The sequence below is a fragment of the Capsicum annuum genome, chromosome 2 (genome assembly GCF_002878395.1).
Source record: "Capsicum annuum cultivar UCD-10X-F1 chromosome 2, UCD10Xv1.1, whole genome shotgun sequence".
Lineage (NCBI taxonomy): Eukaryota > Viridiplantae > Streptophyta > Magnoliopsida > Solanales > Solanaceae > Capsicum > Capsicum annuum.
Genome location: NC_061112.1, coordinates 73,193,225 through 73,208,460, shown reverse-complemented (window position 1 = coordinate 73,208,460; position 15,236 = coordinate 73,193,225). Strand labels below are relative to the sequence as shown.

General features: G+C 35.1%; 1 pseudogene; it reads right to left on the bottom strand.

Moving 5' to 3' along the window:
* Positions 1–1,838: 1,838 nt before the first annotated feature.
* LOC124896186 overlaps positions 1,839–15,236 on the bottom strand; it is a 35,895-nt pseudogene continuing 22,497 nt past the window's right edge.

Sequence of the window (15,236 nt, the reverse complement as noted above, 5' to 3'; positions counted from 1 at the left end):
ACTGTTCAAAATTTATTTATTTATGAATATATTATACATTAATTAAATATAATTTATGTGTGTGAGAGAATATATTACGTTATATATTATGTTATATATAATTAAATTATATATAATTAAACATAATTAACATAATTTAACATAATATATTAAAATTAAATATATTAACATAATATATATAATTAAACATAATTAACGTATATATATTCATAATATTATACGTTATATATTACGTAATATATTATATTCATAATTAATGAATACATTATACATTAATTAAACATAATTTATGAATATATAATTTATATATATTTATGAATATATTATACGTTATTCATAATATATATTTATGTTCATAATATATTGTACTGTCCATAATATATATTATACGTTCAAAACATAATTATTATACAGTTTACCAGTTTACGTTAATTATTATATATATATATATGTGTGTGTGAGAGAGAGAGTGAGAGACAGAAATGAAAATGAGGGTACTTTTGTCCTTGTATAATTCTATACCAAAGAAAAATAATCTTGGGATTGTTATCCCACCATTTGGGCGGATAACTTATCCCGAAACTAATTATTAGTCTCGAGATAAATTATCCCAAATATTTACAACCAAACGAGTGAGTTACATTTTTATCCTGAAATTATTATTTTATCTCGGAATTATTGACTCTAGTTCCGCAAACCAAACGGCCCTTAGTAATGAGTATTTCCTACGCAAATGATTTGAGTAGGTATTTAGGTGTTCCTCTTTCCAGTTTGATTATATTATTGAAAAAGTTCAAAACAGATTATATGGATGGAAAGCCAAAATTTTGTTTATTGCAGGTAGTACTATTCTTATAAATTATATGGTAAATGCTCTACCAATATATGCAATGTTTACTAATGCTTCGCCCATTAAGATATGTACAAAAGTAGATTGAAATAAAAGAGCTTTTTTTTTTATAAGGTGACTAGATGGTGAGGCCCGCGCTATAATAATGACGCAGCTATTAGAGTATCAGACAAGCTAAATATACAGAAACACTAAATATACGTTTTTTTGCGAAAGAAGAAGATTGTCTTTTAAGTCTTCATATAGTCAAACAACAACGACACAGAATATTAGAATCGTCTCTTCTTCAGCTAGATGTTTGATCTGTTGTATCTTGATTATGTTGCAATGTAAGTAATCTCCTCCTTGTATCAGAATCTAATTCAAATTCTGGTACCTCAACCTGTTCTCTAGAAGCAGAACTTTGCAAGTTTGTGTCCTGAGGACTTAAATTTGAGTCGCGGCTGATGTTGAGCAGGAAACGACATTACTGGGCTGTGAAGTAATAGGTGGGACAGAGTACTGGAGAGCTCATGCAAGTCGGATCAAAATTTGTCATTTAAGAAGGAACACTTGTTGAAGTTAATAGTGCTTTCTGAAAGGTCAAGATAAGTAAATATTACACTACAACATCTATGTGAATATATTAATTCCCTCCATTTTGGTCCAGTAATAAAAAACGGTGGGACCTTTTACGAAGTGGTAAAAAGATAATGGGAAAAGTATTGGGAGCGCTTACCCCCGGATGTGGCCCTACCCAACGCGAGTTTAAATTGGTCGGGCTTCAATGTAGATACCGAACACCAAAAAACATAACAATATTGTACCTTTAGTTTCCTTTTTAGCTAATTATCAGCAGTTCCAACAAATTGATGACACTACAGCATGAAATGTGAGGATACATACCCAAACTAAGTATAAGTACTCAAGCATAACAATATTGTACCTTTAGTCTCCTTTCGACCTCATTATCAGCCATTCCATCATATCGATTACACTACAGCATCTATCACAAACAAAACGGATGTTCCATTATATGGTAGAAGCAACAATAAACTGTACAATGGAATGAATTATCAAGATAAAGCAGAATAACCACATCCAGTATTCCTGAACCTCATGAAATGTGTGGATACATACCCATTCCATCAAATCGAAGTGAATCTTTATTCCCGTTTACAGATGAAGGTTCATCCTGACCAGCAAATAATGTATTCTCAAATAACTATTCATAAATTTTCGTTAACGGCACAAAATTTTACCATCCATATTGAGATAGTCATGAAACTCTAACATATGTCATTGAAGAAAAATGGAAAGTTTTTGATATCATTCTCACTAACCTCTGAAATCAAATAGTTGTGTCATCTTCATATATAACCTCAGATATACGTTGTAATAGGCCTCCGTCATATCTCTGCAAAAAGTCAGACCAAGTAAGTAAAATTAATTTAGCTACAATCACACAAAAGAATCTAACTCTGAGAGAACGAAATCTAACTAATATCAGATAAAATAAAATGAAAATTGTAAAAACAAAATATTTTTAAAAATAGAAAAAGACATTTGCATCCAATTACACAAATCAAAAAAATTATAATCTCGGGGGAACTGGCTATGTTGTCATTATTTTTCTGTCGCTAGTAATTGAAGTTAATAGTGAAAACTATGGATATTTCTTATTACACCCAATTTTGATGTCTTAAGATGGTAATGAAGAGAGTATTCATAATTACCATGTTAAGGCATAAAAACAGGGTATATTAAGACGTCAGAATGGTACATTGCTTTTACACCTCAAATGTGGACCTTTTCTACCAAAACTTTTACGCTTTTGTTTTAGTTATTAACCAACTAGAAAACTTAAATTGGCCATTTTCTATGACACTACTGCTATACATAACTTGATGCCCCTTATTCATCCCACATCACCACAAACTATACATGGTGTACTAATACAAGCTCAGAAATATTGTATATGAATTTACAGAATTCCATTAGCCATAATTCACATACAACATCATCCCAATGCTAAATAAACTTCGACTTTATCAAACAGATGACTCGAAACAAAAACATAGAAAAAGATCAACGAAAGTTACCTGTTCCAACTTTCACGATTCCTTTTGTCATGTCATTGTTGTTTGGTGAAAAGTTCATATTTAACCTGAATGCCACAATTAAATAAGAATCCTGATCAGTGTTCACCAAAAGATAACTTTTGTCTAATAAACATAAAGCTAAGTGTTTATCGATGAAATTTACTCATCTAGAATCCACAGTTTGACAAGTGTAAATGTACATAGTGGTTTGGAATGACTCCTAAGGAAACAAACCAATGAAAGAACGATTTTCAAACTTGTATAAATGATCTAAAGAGGCTCCAAACGATTCTGTAAAAGCTTATACATTGACTCCAGGATTAAGCCTCAAATCTGAAAAATCCCCCCCCCCTCGAAAAATCCCCAAGAAAATAAAAAACCAGTAAGAATGAAAAGGGCAAACCAAGAATGCAAAGAAGCCCCAAAAAATCTGTGCGCACAAACAATTCAGCCTACTATAGCAACACATACTACTTTAATGATGCAAATGTTGGTATCAATTACTATACCAAAGAAATAATCTCCGTAGCAACTCAGCAAAGTAAAAGCAAATCTAAAATTCTTTGGAGAATTTTCAGATACACTTATAGGGCAAAAGTTCATCCAAATAATAAATTTTCAAATCACAATAATAAATTTTCAAATCACACAGAGAATTATGAACATCAATTTCCAAATATAACCTCAACAAAACTCAGAAATTTAGTTCTTCCTAAATCGCACAGGGAGAAAAGACCCACACAAAGCAACAAAGAAACTTGACACTGAATTACTTAACATTCAACTCAAACACCTCTCAAAAAGAGTCTACAAATTAGTCAAAATCAGTTTTACTCACCACATCTAGAGGCACAAAGTACACGCATGAGATTAAATTTGAGACCATGAAAGCGAACCCACTTGCTATACCCGCACGAGTTGCTTCAGACAAATAAAGATCCTTTTTGTATTTTAGCATCATTTCTTTAGATAGTTCAAGTGAATTCAAAGCCAGGAAGTGTGAAAAAAGGCGGTGTAAAGAATAAATAATCTTGTGAGAAAAGCTTTTGAGAAAGGGGGTGAGAAAAGCTTTTGAAAAAGGTGAGAAAGACTTTTGAAAAAGGCGGTGTAAACAGAGTAAAAAATTCATGAAAAGTCTTCTTTGCCCTTGGAAGAAAGCATGATGTAACGCTCCGATTTGCTAAACCGGAACGCTACACGGTGTCCATGACCTCGAGGGACCACAAGATAACACATAACTGATATTTGTACTGTACACTGCATAATATAGAACATAAATGCAGAATACGTAATACTGTAAAGCCATAAGGTTCAAAATGGAATAATCATAACATAAGAGTGGGGTATAGAATACCCAAAACAACTGTAATACTATCTGAAGTCTGAACATACTAGTCTGAAAAGCCTCTAACATGACTGTCTGAATAGGAAGTTGATGGGACATGTCCCCAACTAACTCCGCCTAGCAAAACTGAACTGAAATAAACCATAACATAAGTAATGATCATGCCCTCGAGAGACGAGGACTCACTGCTGGAACTCTAACAGCTAAGATGCTACTGCTATTGCTGGTTTGAAAATCGTGTATCTAAACCTATGGTGTAACATAAAAGAACGCACCATAGCGCGAATGCGTCAGTACAACTGAGAGTACTGAGTATACGAGTGAGGTAGGCTAAATGCAAAGAGTTTGTATGCATGAACAATGTTGACTGATATGAACGGGAGAACACATACATACATAAGTAATGCTACTGAATTTGTGACGATACTGACTACTGAATCTGAATACTGACAACATGAGTTTACCGATTCTGAGATACTAAATGACTGCGTTTACTGATATTGATCTGTGAATCACTAATAAGTGAAGAACTGATACTGTATTACTGAATACTAGGAGACTGATACATTATTACTGATACAGGAATGATTGTTTCTGGCAGTCCTGATTATGAAGGACTAGTCTAATTGACTGTATCTGACAGTCCTGAAACTGAGTACTGATAGCATGAGTTTACTGAAATCTAATATGACTAGCAAATAATTTCTGATAGCTGATATAGCTGATAACATGAGTGTCTATCTGATAGCCTTGATATTGGATACTGATAACATGGGTGACTATAGCTGACAGCCCTAAATCTGATGGAACTATCTGAGTTTCATACTATATCTGAGTTGACTGTATCTGACAGTCCTGATATTCTGAAAAACTATCTGAGTTCTTTTACTGAAACTGAATGACTGAAACCGTAGGAAGTAGTAGTTTAACCGACATGCCCCATGTATGCTAATGTAGCTGAACTGGGGTCCAATCCTTGCCCTGATTCGAAGGGTGTCAATACCGTGCCACGGGTAAAGACAAGCTATGAGTGACCCTCAAATCTAGCAGTGTCCCCAAAAGAGAATGGCAGATGTCCGCCTCATCAACCCTCAAGTTGGCAGTGTTGATGTCTCAACCTATGCTGGCTACATAGTTCTGGAACGCAAAGATGACTGCTAAGAATCACACCCTCATCTGACAGTGTGTTTTCCCATCCTTGGGTTCACACGGTGCTAACTTCTACTCTCATCTGAATAGACACTGTGCATGACTGACTGAACTGATTAACTAGACTGATAGTGTTGCTTAGCTGAGCAAAGCTAAATTTAATGAGTTCCGTTGACTGACAGAATACTACTAAGATCTGAGGACTGACAGAGAGAACTGAAGTTACTGAGTACTGAATAGAACTGGACTAGTACTGAGTTTACTGAATTTTCATTGACTGACGAAATTACTACTGATGTCTGGTAACTGACTGAGTTCATGAGATTACTGAGATTTTCTGAGTCACATGACTGACTGAATTCTACTGAGCATGGCTTGACTGAGGATATCGTGACAACATGACATGTTTCTAGGCACACAGCTATATTTTTTGGGTACAAGTACCCCCAGGATTCGATGGAAGGAAACTGACACACATGACTGACTTGATCATAAGAATAGAGTCCACAATTCACAAATCATAAGTAGGGGATTTTATACTACACATGGCTATCATATTCTTGATCATGAAAAGGGAATGCATATAACATGTAAATACTTGCATAAATTCAATTTCATGAGCATTCCATATTACAACAACAATGCGTAACAATTTGCATGGAAATCATGTTGAACATAAGCATAGAACATGGACTAGTCATTTAGGACCTATTATGTCATAAAAGCATGATTTCTAGTCTCTTAGGTATTTTCACAAACACCTTACATGCAAATCTTTAGCATAGGTGGATTCATCAAGATTACAAGTATTCAACCACCAATTTCACATGTTTATACATCATATACCTCCATAGTTTCATACAAACATACTAAGATCCCATCTTGGGCATCATCAAATTTCAACAACATGATCATCAACCATCAACATCATAAATATCATAATACATAATTTAGAAGATGATTTTTTTTAGGTTTATGGATGAAAGGAATCCATAAATCAACACACGCATACCTTAGTTCGTGATTCTTTGAAGATTGATGGAAAGATTCTTGAAATTAAATCCCCAATTGAAAACCATCTTCTTGTTCTTGAGAGAAAATGGAAGAAAAGAATGTATTTTGGTTGAAAATGGGGTTAATTCCGTGTTTATGGGTATATATGGGGTGGGAGATGACCAAAATGCCCTTAAGAAAAGAGAAAAAGACGCAGTTGTCCCTCTGTTGACTGTCTGACAGGCTGAAGTAAATTGATCATAACTTTTTACTCAGATGCCCAAATTGGATGAAACCAATTGAATTAGAAAGAATACTCTCATAGCTTTCATTTAATATATAGCAGCTCTCACAGTTCATTATATACAGGGAGTTATGATCGTTTGAAGTTGACCCTGAAATGATGAAAAAAAACTGGGCAAGCACTGGAGTTAGCAGGCGGCGCGGGCTAATCGCCCTGGGCTTCTATTTTGGGCACTCAAACGTGCCCTTACGCTACCCAAAAAATTCTGAAACTCACTCGGTATATACTACGAGCTTTCCCGATAGTAACGCAACTTAAAAATTGAAAAACGGATGTCGGGAAGGTCGCCAAATAAATCTCTGAAGTTTGGAGGTCTAAATTAAGACTAAGTGTTGAATCTTGAACACTTAGCAAAATTTTTCTAAGTCTTGGGATCTTTCATAAAGCTTTACGAGCTGAATTTGGCACGCGATTTTGTGGGGTACTATAGTATCTCCCTCTTGGAAACATTCGTCCTCGAATGAGACTAACTGAGAGAGGGAAAATAATAAACTAGAGTACGTACAAGATATTCACTACTGAGACATAAGTTCATGAATGACATGACTGAAAACTGAGCATACTATACTGGTTTATGAATGAAGGATTGCGTGCTCTGATGAACTGAGTTTCTCAAAATGAGAATGCATATCTGATGCATAACTGATAAGCTGAATCCATGCATATCTGATGCATGATTATATGTCTGATATGATACGCGAATGCATAACTGAAAGCACTGATAAGCTGATCACGCATATCTGACATGTGAATATGTAATTGAACTGGCTCGTGAACATGTGACTGAACATGCAATGGTAAAGGATACCAAGTTTGAACTAAAAACTGGGCATGGAACTAAATACCAAGTTTGGTACTAAAATCTGAACATGAGAACGAGTAAGTTCAAGAAAGATTGTTACCTTGAACTGAAAATACTGATAAGTCTGAGATCAATTATTTAATATGCAAGAGTGGGAACATGAGGATATAACTGAGCCTGGAACATGATACATGAACTGAATTGAGTCTGTAATGCATGACATAAATGGAGTATCGTATCGTGGATTAAACTGAGCCATTGAGTACATGGCTTACTGCTGAGTTTTGGAGTTAGAATGTCAGCTCATAAGTAACCCTTCCTCCAAGATAGATTCATCAAAGAAAATGACATGTTTAAATTATGAAAGCTTGGGGGCTATAGTGTATCTCCCCTTTGGGACACTATGTCCCTTGAAGAATACTGACTTGACTGAGATACTGAGAAAAATTGAGGCGATGCACAAGGCATTTACGAATTGAGTCGTGACTGAATATATGAGATCTGAAACTGAGACATGATGCATGAACTGAGTTGAACATGAGTGCATAAATACACTAACTTATCTGATTAACAGAAGGACTGATAGCTGAATACTAGGTATGGAAGACTGAATTGTACTTAATCTGAATAGCTAGGCTATCATAGGTATAAGAAGGGACTGACGGAGTAACATGAGGTAACTGAACATAGATTTCTTGAAAGCTATATTGTTTAAAAATGCAGGACCAAGCGCATTACATGAGTTGGAAACATTCCATAGGCTGAGGTATGGAAATACCTATAACTGAGAAGCTGATAATTGTACGTTGTGGTCAAGCAAGTTTGAAACCAAACTGAGTTTCTGAGCTGAGCACTGATCTGAAGCTGACATCCTAACTAATACTATAATTGGAACCCATACTGGTGCTGGGTTCGATTAATTGAATACTGATAACTAAAGTTTAGTCTGATACTGAAGTACTGAATATTGATGGTTGAGTAACTGATTACTGATAATCATAGTCTTGTAGGACCATCTGAGTCATTTACTGAATATTGATTACTGAGCTGATACTGTATCTGAGGACTGAGGGATGGAACATCGACCCCATGGATTCACCGAGGAATCTAAACTGAGAGTATGCATGACACATTATGAATTTATGTGATCGTTAGGAGCGTAACATGGATCACGAGAGCTAAGCATTTTATAGACTGAGATACTGAAGCACTAATAGCTGAGTAAGTGGTAACTGAATTGTTGATAGTTACGTGAGGGGTCCTGACATAAGACAAGGATCTGAATGTACAATCATACTCTGCACTTTCACAACTTCTAAGTACAACCCCTTGTTAGCCAATTTCTTGCATACTAACATAATGTTCAAGCCTATCTGCATAACTACACCCTCGTGTAAAACAAGCATGCAACAATCTTTTCTTAACATAAAACATTTACTCTCCTTCATCTAAGCAACTGCTCATCACTACACTGTTTCACAAGGAGAGGTTTCTGAAGGATTAAATCAGGAGGACCTGAAGTATGAATAGATATTAGCTGATCTTGAAACATGACTGAAACTTTGAGAAATAGAATACAATAACATGTTTTTTTTACCAAGAAGGTATGAACTGAGAGTATACATGACATAATCTGAATTTATCTGATCTATAGGGGAAAAGCATGAGTTATGGAAATTGAGTATACTGTAAAGCGTGACATGTGTACATGAGTCATGAGCTGCATGACTTGAGTTTGGAGTTTTTGCCTTCGTGGGACATAATTCGTAACACTGAGGGAGCTGGAATTGAACCCCTTATGCTGAGAACTGAAGGCGCACATGATCCTGTGGAAAGTGCGTGAAAGTAAGTTGTGTTCATGAAACATAATTCATACTGCGGAGTAAACTGGGACTCCTAATGCTGGGAACGGAAATCATACATGATTTATGGGAAAAAAATAAATGAGCATGGTTCATGACCATAGAGTTGACATGCAACTCCTGAGTGGGTTTCGTGATAGCTGAGGTACAAAACTCTGCACTAAGATGAGAATGGGTAGGGAATCGTCTGCCCTTACTGCTTTCTATTCATACTGACACTATCACTGGAATTTGAGAGCCTGACTTGGTTACTTGATCTACTATCACATACTTACATTCTGTTTGACACCTGTCTGTCTAACTAAATACATCATCTGTTGTGGTTTTCTCATATACTACTAACATCACATCTACACTTTCATACCTAATTTCAAGTCAATAGACTTATATTCTTGCTTGCACTATTTAAGCCTACTGATTGGTTTAACTATCCCCATAAATACATGATCTGATAAATCTGAATAATACTATCCCAACTCTACTACTGCTAAGCTTCTGAGTTCAAACTTCTAACTCTAAGTCTATGCTATCATAGAAATCTGAGAAGGGATCTGATGGCATATCTAGATTTGGGTGCGAGAAGGAGTTCTCATGATCATGAAGGAAATTTGTATAACTTTGGAACATAACTGGACTGATAGGGCATTGCCGAGTCTGTAGCCAATCCCATAACTGACGGTAGGGACTGTCTGAGAAAGCCCTGTCTTTAGGACCTTGAGTTCGCTGTTTCTGTTACCTTGAAAGTAAGGTGGAGTTGACATTCGTGGAGCATGATGAGAATCTATATGAGATTTCTTAGAAAACCTTCTTTTAGCACGATCTGAGACATGATAGAAGGGAAATTATTTCTTAAACACCTCATAGCCTCCTGCACATAAGTGTGGTGCACAATACACGTATGTACAAGACTCTACTAGATACGACGTTCAGACTTCCTAGGACACTGTTGAACCTTAGGCTCTAATACCAAATTTGTAACGCCCCGATTTGCTGAACCGAAACGCTACATGGTGCCCATGACCCCGAGGGACCACAAGCTAACTCATGGCTGATATCTGTACCTGTATACTGCATAATATAGAACATAAATGTGGAATACGTAATACTGTAAGGCCATAAGATTCAAAATGAAATAATCATAACATGAGAGTGGGGTATAAAATACCCAAAACAACTATAATACTATCTGAAGTCTGAACATACTACTCTGAAAAGCCTCTAACATGACTGTCTGAATAGGGAGTTGATGGGACATGTCCCCAACTAACTCCGACTAGCAAAACTGAACTGAAATAAACCATAACATAAGTAATGATCGTGCCCTCAAGAGACGAGGACTCACTGCTGAAACTCTAACAGCTAAGATGTTACTGCTACTTCTGGTCTGGAAATCGTGTATCTGAACCTATGGTGTAACATAAAAGAAAGCACCATAGCGCGAATGCGTCAGTACGACTGAGAGTACTGAGTATACGAGTGACGTAGGCTAAATACAAAGGGTTTGTATGCATGAACAATGCTGACTGATATAAATAGGAGAACACATACATACATAAGTAACTACTCCTGTACTGGTAACGATACTGACTACTGAGTCTGAATACAGACAACATAAGTTTACCAGTTCCAAGATACTAAATGACTGCATTTACTGATATTGATATGTGAATCACTAATAAGTGAGGAACTAACATTGTATTACTGAATACTACGAGACTGATACTTTATTACTGATAAAGGAATAATTGTTTCTGAAAGTCCTAATTATGAAGGACTGGTCTAATTAACTATATCTGACAGTCCTGAAACTGAGTACTTATAGCATGAGTTTACTGAAATCTAATATGACTGGCAAATAATTTCTGATAGTTGATATAGCTGATAACATGAGTGACAATATCTGATAGCCTTGATACTGAATACTGATAACATGGGTGACTGTAGCTGACAGCCCTAAATCTGATGGAACTATCTGAGTTTCGTACTGAGTTGACTCTATCTGACAGTCCTGATATTCTGAAGAACTATCTGAGTTCTTTTACTAAGACTGAATAACTGAAACTGTGGGAGGTAGTAGTTTAACCGACATGCCCCATGTATGCTAATGTAGCTGAACTGGGGTCCAATCCTTGCCCTGATTTGAAGGGTGTCAATACCATACCACGGGTAAAGACAAGCTGTGAGTGACCCTCAAATCTAGCAGTGTCCCCAAAAGAAACTGGCGGATGTCCGCCTCATTAACCCTCAAGCTGGCAGTGTTGATGTCTCAACCTATGCTGGCTACATAGTTCTGAAATGCAAGGATTACTGCTAAGAATCACACCCTTATCTGACAGTGTGTTTTCCCATCCTTGGGTTTACTCGGTGCTAACTTCTACTCCCATCTGAATAGACACTGTGCATGACTGACTGAACTGATTAACTGGACTGATAGTGTTGCTTAGCTGAGCTAAGCTAAATTTAATGAGTTTCGTTGACTGACAAAATACTACTAAGATCTACTAAGATCTGAGGACTGACAGAGAGAACTAAAGTTACTGAGTACTGAGTAGAACTGGACTAGTACTGAGGTTACTGAATTTTCATTGACTGACGAAATTACTATTGATGTCTGGTAACTGACTGAGTTCATGAGATTACTGAGATTTCCTGAGTCACATGACTGACTGAATTCTACTGAGCATGGCTTGACTGAGGATATCGTGACAACATGACATGTTTCTAGGTACACAGCTATATTTTTTGGGTACAAGTACCCCCAGGACTCGATGGAAGGAAACTGACACACATGACTGACTTGATCATAAGAATAGAGTCCACAATTCACAATATCATAAGTAGGGGATTTTATACTACACATGGCTATCATATTCTTGATCATGAAAAGGGAATGCATATAACATGTAAATACTTGCATAAATTCAATTTCATGAGCATTCCATATTACAACAACAATGCGTAACAATTTGCATGAAAATCATGCTGAACATAAGCATAGAACATGGACTAGTCATTTAGGACCTATTATGTCATAAAATCATGATTTCTAGTCTCTTAGGTATTTTCACAAACACCTTACATGCAAATCTTTAGCATAGGTGGATTCATCAAGATTACAAGTATTCAACCACCAATTTCACTTGTTTATACATCATATACCTCCATAGTTTCATACAAACATACTAAGATCCCATCTTGGGCATCATCAAATTTCAACAACATGATCATCAACCATCAACATCATAAATATCATAATACATAATTTAGAAGATGATTTTTTTGAGCTTTATGGATGAAAGGAATCCATAAATCAACACACGCATACCTTAGTTCGTGATTCTTTGAAGATTGATGGAAAGATTCTTGAAATTAAATCCCCAATTGAAAACCATCTTCGTGTTCTTGAGAGAAAATGGAAGAAAAAATGTGTTTTGGTTGAAAATGGGGTTAATTCCGTGTTTATGGGTATATATGGGGTGGGAGATGACCAAAATGCCCTTAAGAAAAGAGAAAAAGACGCAGTTGTCCCTCTGTTGACTGTCTGACAAGCTGAAGTAAATTGATCATAACTTTTTACTCAGATGCCCAAATTGGATGAAACCAATTGAATTAGAAAGAATACTCTCATAGCGTTCATTTAATATATAGTAGCTCTCACAGTTTATTATATACAGGGAGTTATTATCGTTTGAAGTTGACCCTGAAATGCTGAAAAAAAACTGGGCAAGCACTGGAGTTAGCAGGCGGCGCGGGCTAATCGCCTGGGACTTCTGTTTTGGGCACCCAAATGTACCCTTACGCTACTCCAAAAATTCTAAAACTCACCCGGTATATACTACGAGCTTTCCCGATCGTAACGCAACTTGAAAATTGAAAAACGAATGTCAGAAAGGTCGTCAAATAAATTCCCGAAGTTTGGAGGTCTAAATTAAGACTAAGTGTTGAATCTTGAACACTTTGCAAAATTTTTCTAAGTCCTGGGATCTTTCATGGAGCTTTACGAGCTGAATTTGACACGCAATTTTATGGGATATTACACATAACGATCCTGACCTGCTTCCAAGGCTCTTCTATATATTACTAGATAGGTATTGGACATGCTGAGCACGGTCCAACACATTGAATTTTGATATAATTTTTTATGAGAATCATACTATAACTTAAATTATCATAACTATTTAAAATCTTGATATTTTTAAATAATTACATAAATCTTTAATTTTACTTGAAAGCTTAAATATACCACAGAAGAATTTAATGTATTTTTGTAAAAGTAAGTGATATATCCATGTAAAATTAAGTAAAATATCTGGAAAATGTGATGTATTAAGTGTAGTATTCGAAAGAATGTGATGTACTCATATAGATTGAATCAAAAATTTTTAATAATTTTGAAAAACAAATTGAGATTGAGAATAATTAGCTCTAAAAGGATTGAGAGTTAGGTAACTTTTATAATTTTTTATTATAGTGTTTGTATTGGTAATGAAGATAAAAGCTAAGACAATCACTGTACTTGATAAAGTACAAAGCAACATGGTGGAATATGACATTTTCATGTACATGTATGAAATAGATAAAATATTATCAAAAGACTTTCAGATACATCTTGGTAATAGTTGTAACACCTAAAAATACATCATAAACAATATTCAAAAATTATTGATAGTATTTTTAAATTTTAAAACTCATCACAAGTACATGAAATCATCAGTTCCTGTTTAAGGAGGCAGGAGCTATCTTGGTAATCAAAATTTTTACCATTTCAAAAATCACAAGGAAAAGCTTTGGAGTACCTTCAAGAATTAAGAAAATACCCACCATAAAAAAAATTCAGAGAAAAGCAAAAAACAAATAGCTAGTCAAAAATAACGAAATACAAAAAACCAAATAAGAAAAGCATTGAAAATAGGGAACTAATGCTTTTAAAATTCAAGTGTGGCCTTCAAAAAATAAAGAAAGAATGCTTCCTCAATTTAGTAAGGTGATCAACTAAGGTAAAACAACTAATTTTAGTAAAATGACCAATTAATATGAAATGGAAAAAGTGTAAAAGAAGCCATCCATTACAGTTTATTTATTCTTCATAATAATTTATATCAATTATCAACATGAGACTAATTATGGACAACATTAATATTTTTTTAACTCTACCTCATCTTCATTGAACTTTCTTGCATCAAATGCGCTCAAAGAGTTCTCCACCACGTTCATATTCATAACAATGGTTAGATGAGTAGGAGTACACACCACCTGTATCTCATCAAATAATGAATAATTAAGCTATATTTTTCCTTTTTTTTTCTTGCGATTTTCACATAAAAAAAATCATGAAATTAATAAAGTGTTACAAAATAGTAGTGCAGATATGACACACTTGCCTCCTTGCATTTAATTCAAACTTTAATCTCACTGAATATAAATGGCAACATAGTTCATCTTATTATAACGCCATATCATTCATATTATGTTCCTGTATTTAGTTGTATTATGATTTACTTTTGTATTTCAATCCTGACGGCAATAAAAACATGATAGCCTAATTTTATGTGTGAACAATTATTTCCAACTTTTTATCTACTTAACTGAAGATGTATCTTCTTTCAAAATAAAATAAATTTATATACATAATTTCTACATCAAAGAGTGCCATGAAGAAAATACACAATTTCTCCTGTATCTTGACTTGCGTGTCTGCTGTAGTATATTCGTGACTTGCACCGCTCCTTATTATTTGTTTGGCTATCCTTGGTGCCAGGCCATTAGTGTGCTCTATTTTTCTTACTGTTAGTTTTGTCCTTACCTTGGTTTTGTTTTTTCTCCCTATTTGAGTTTAGTTTTGTTTTTTGA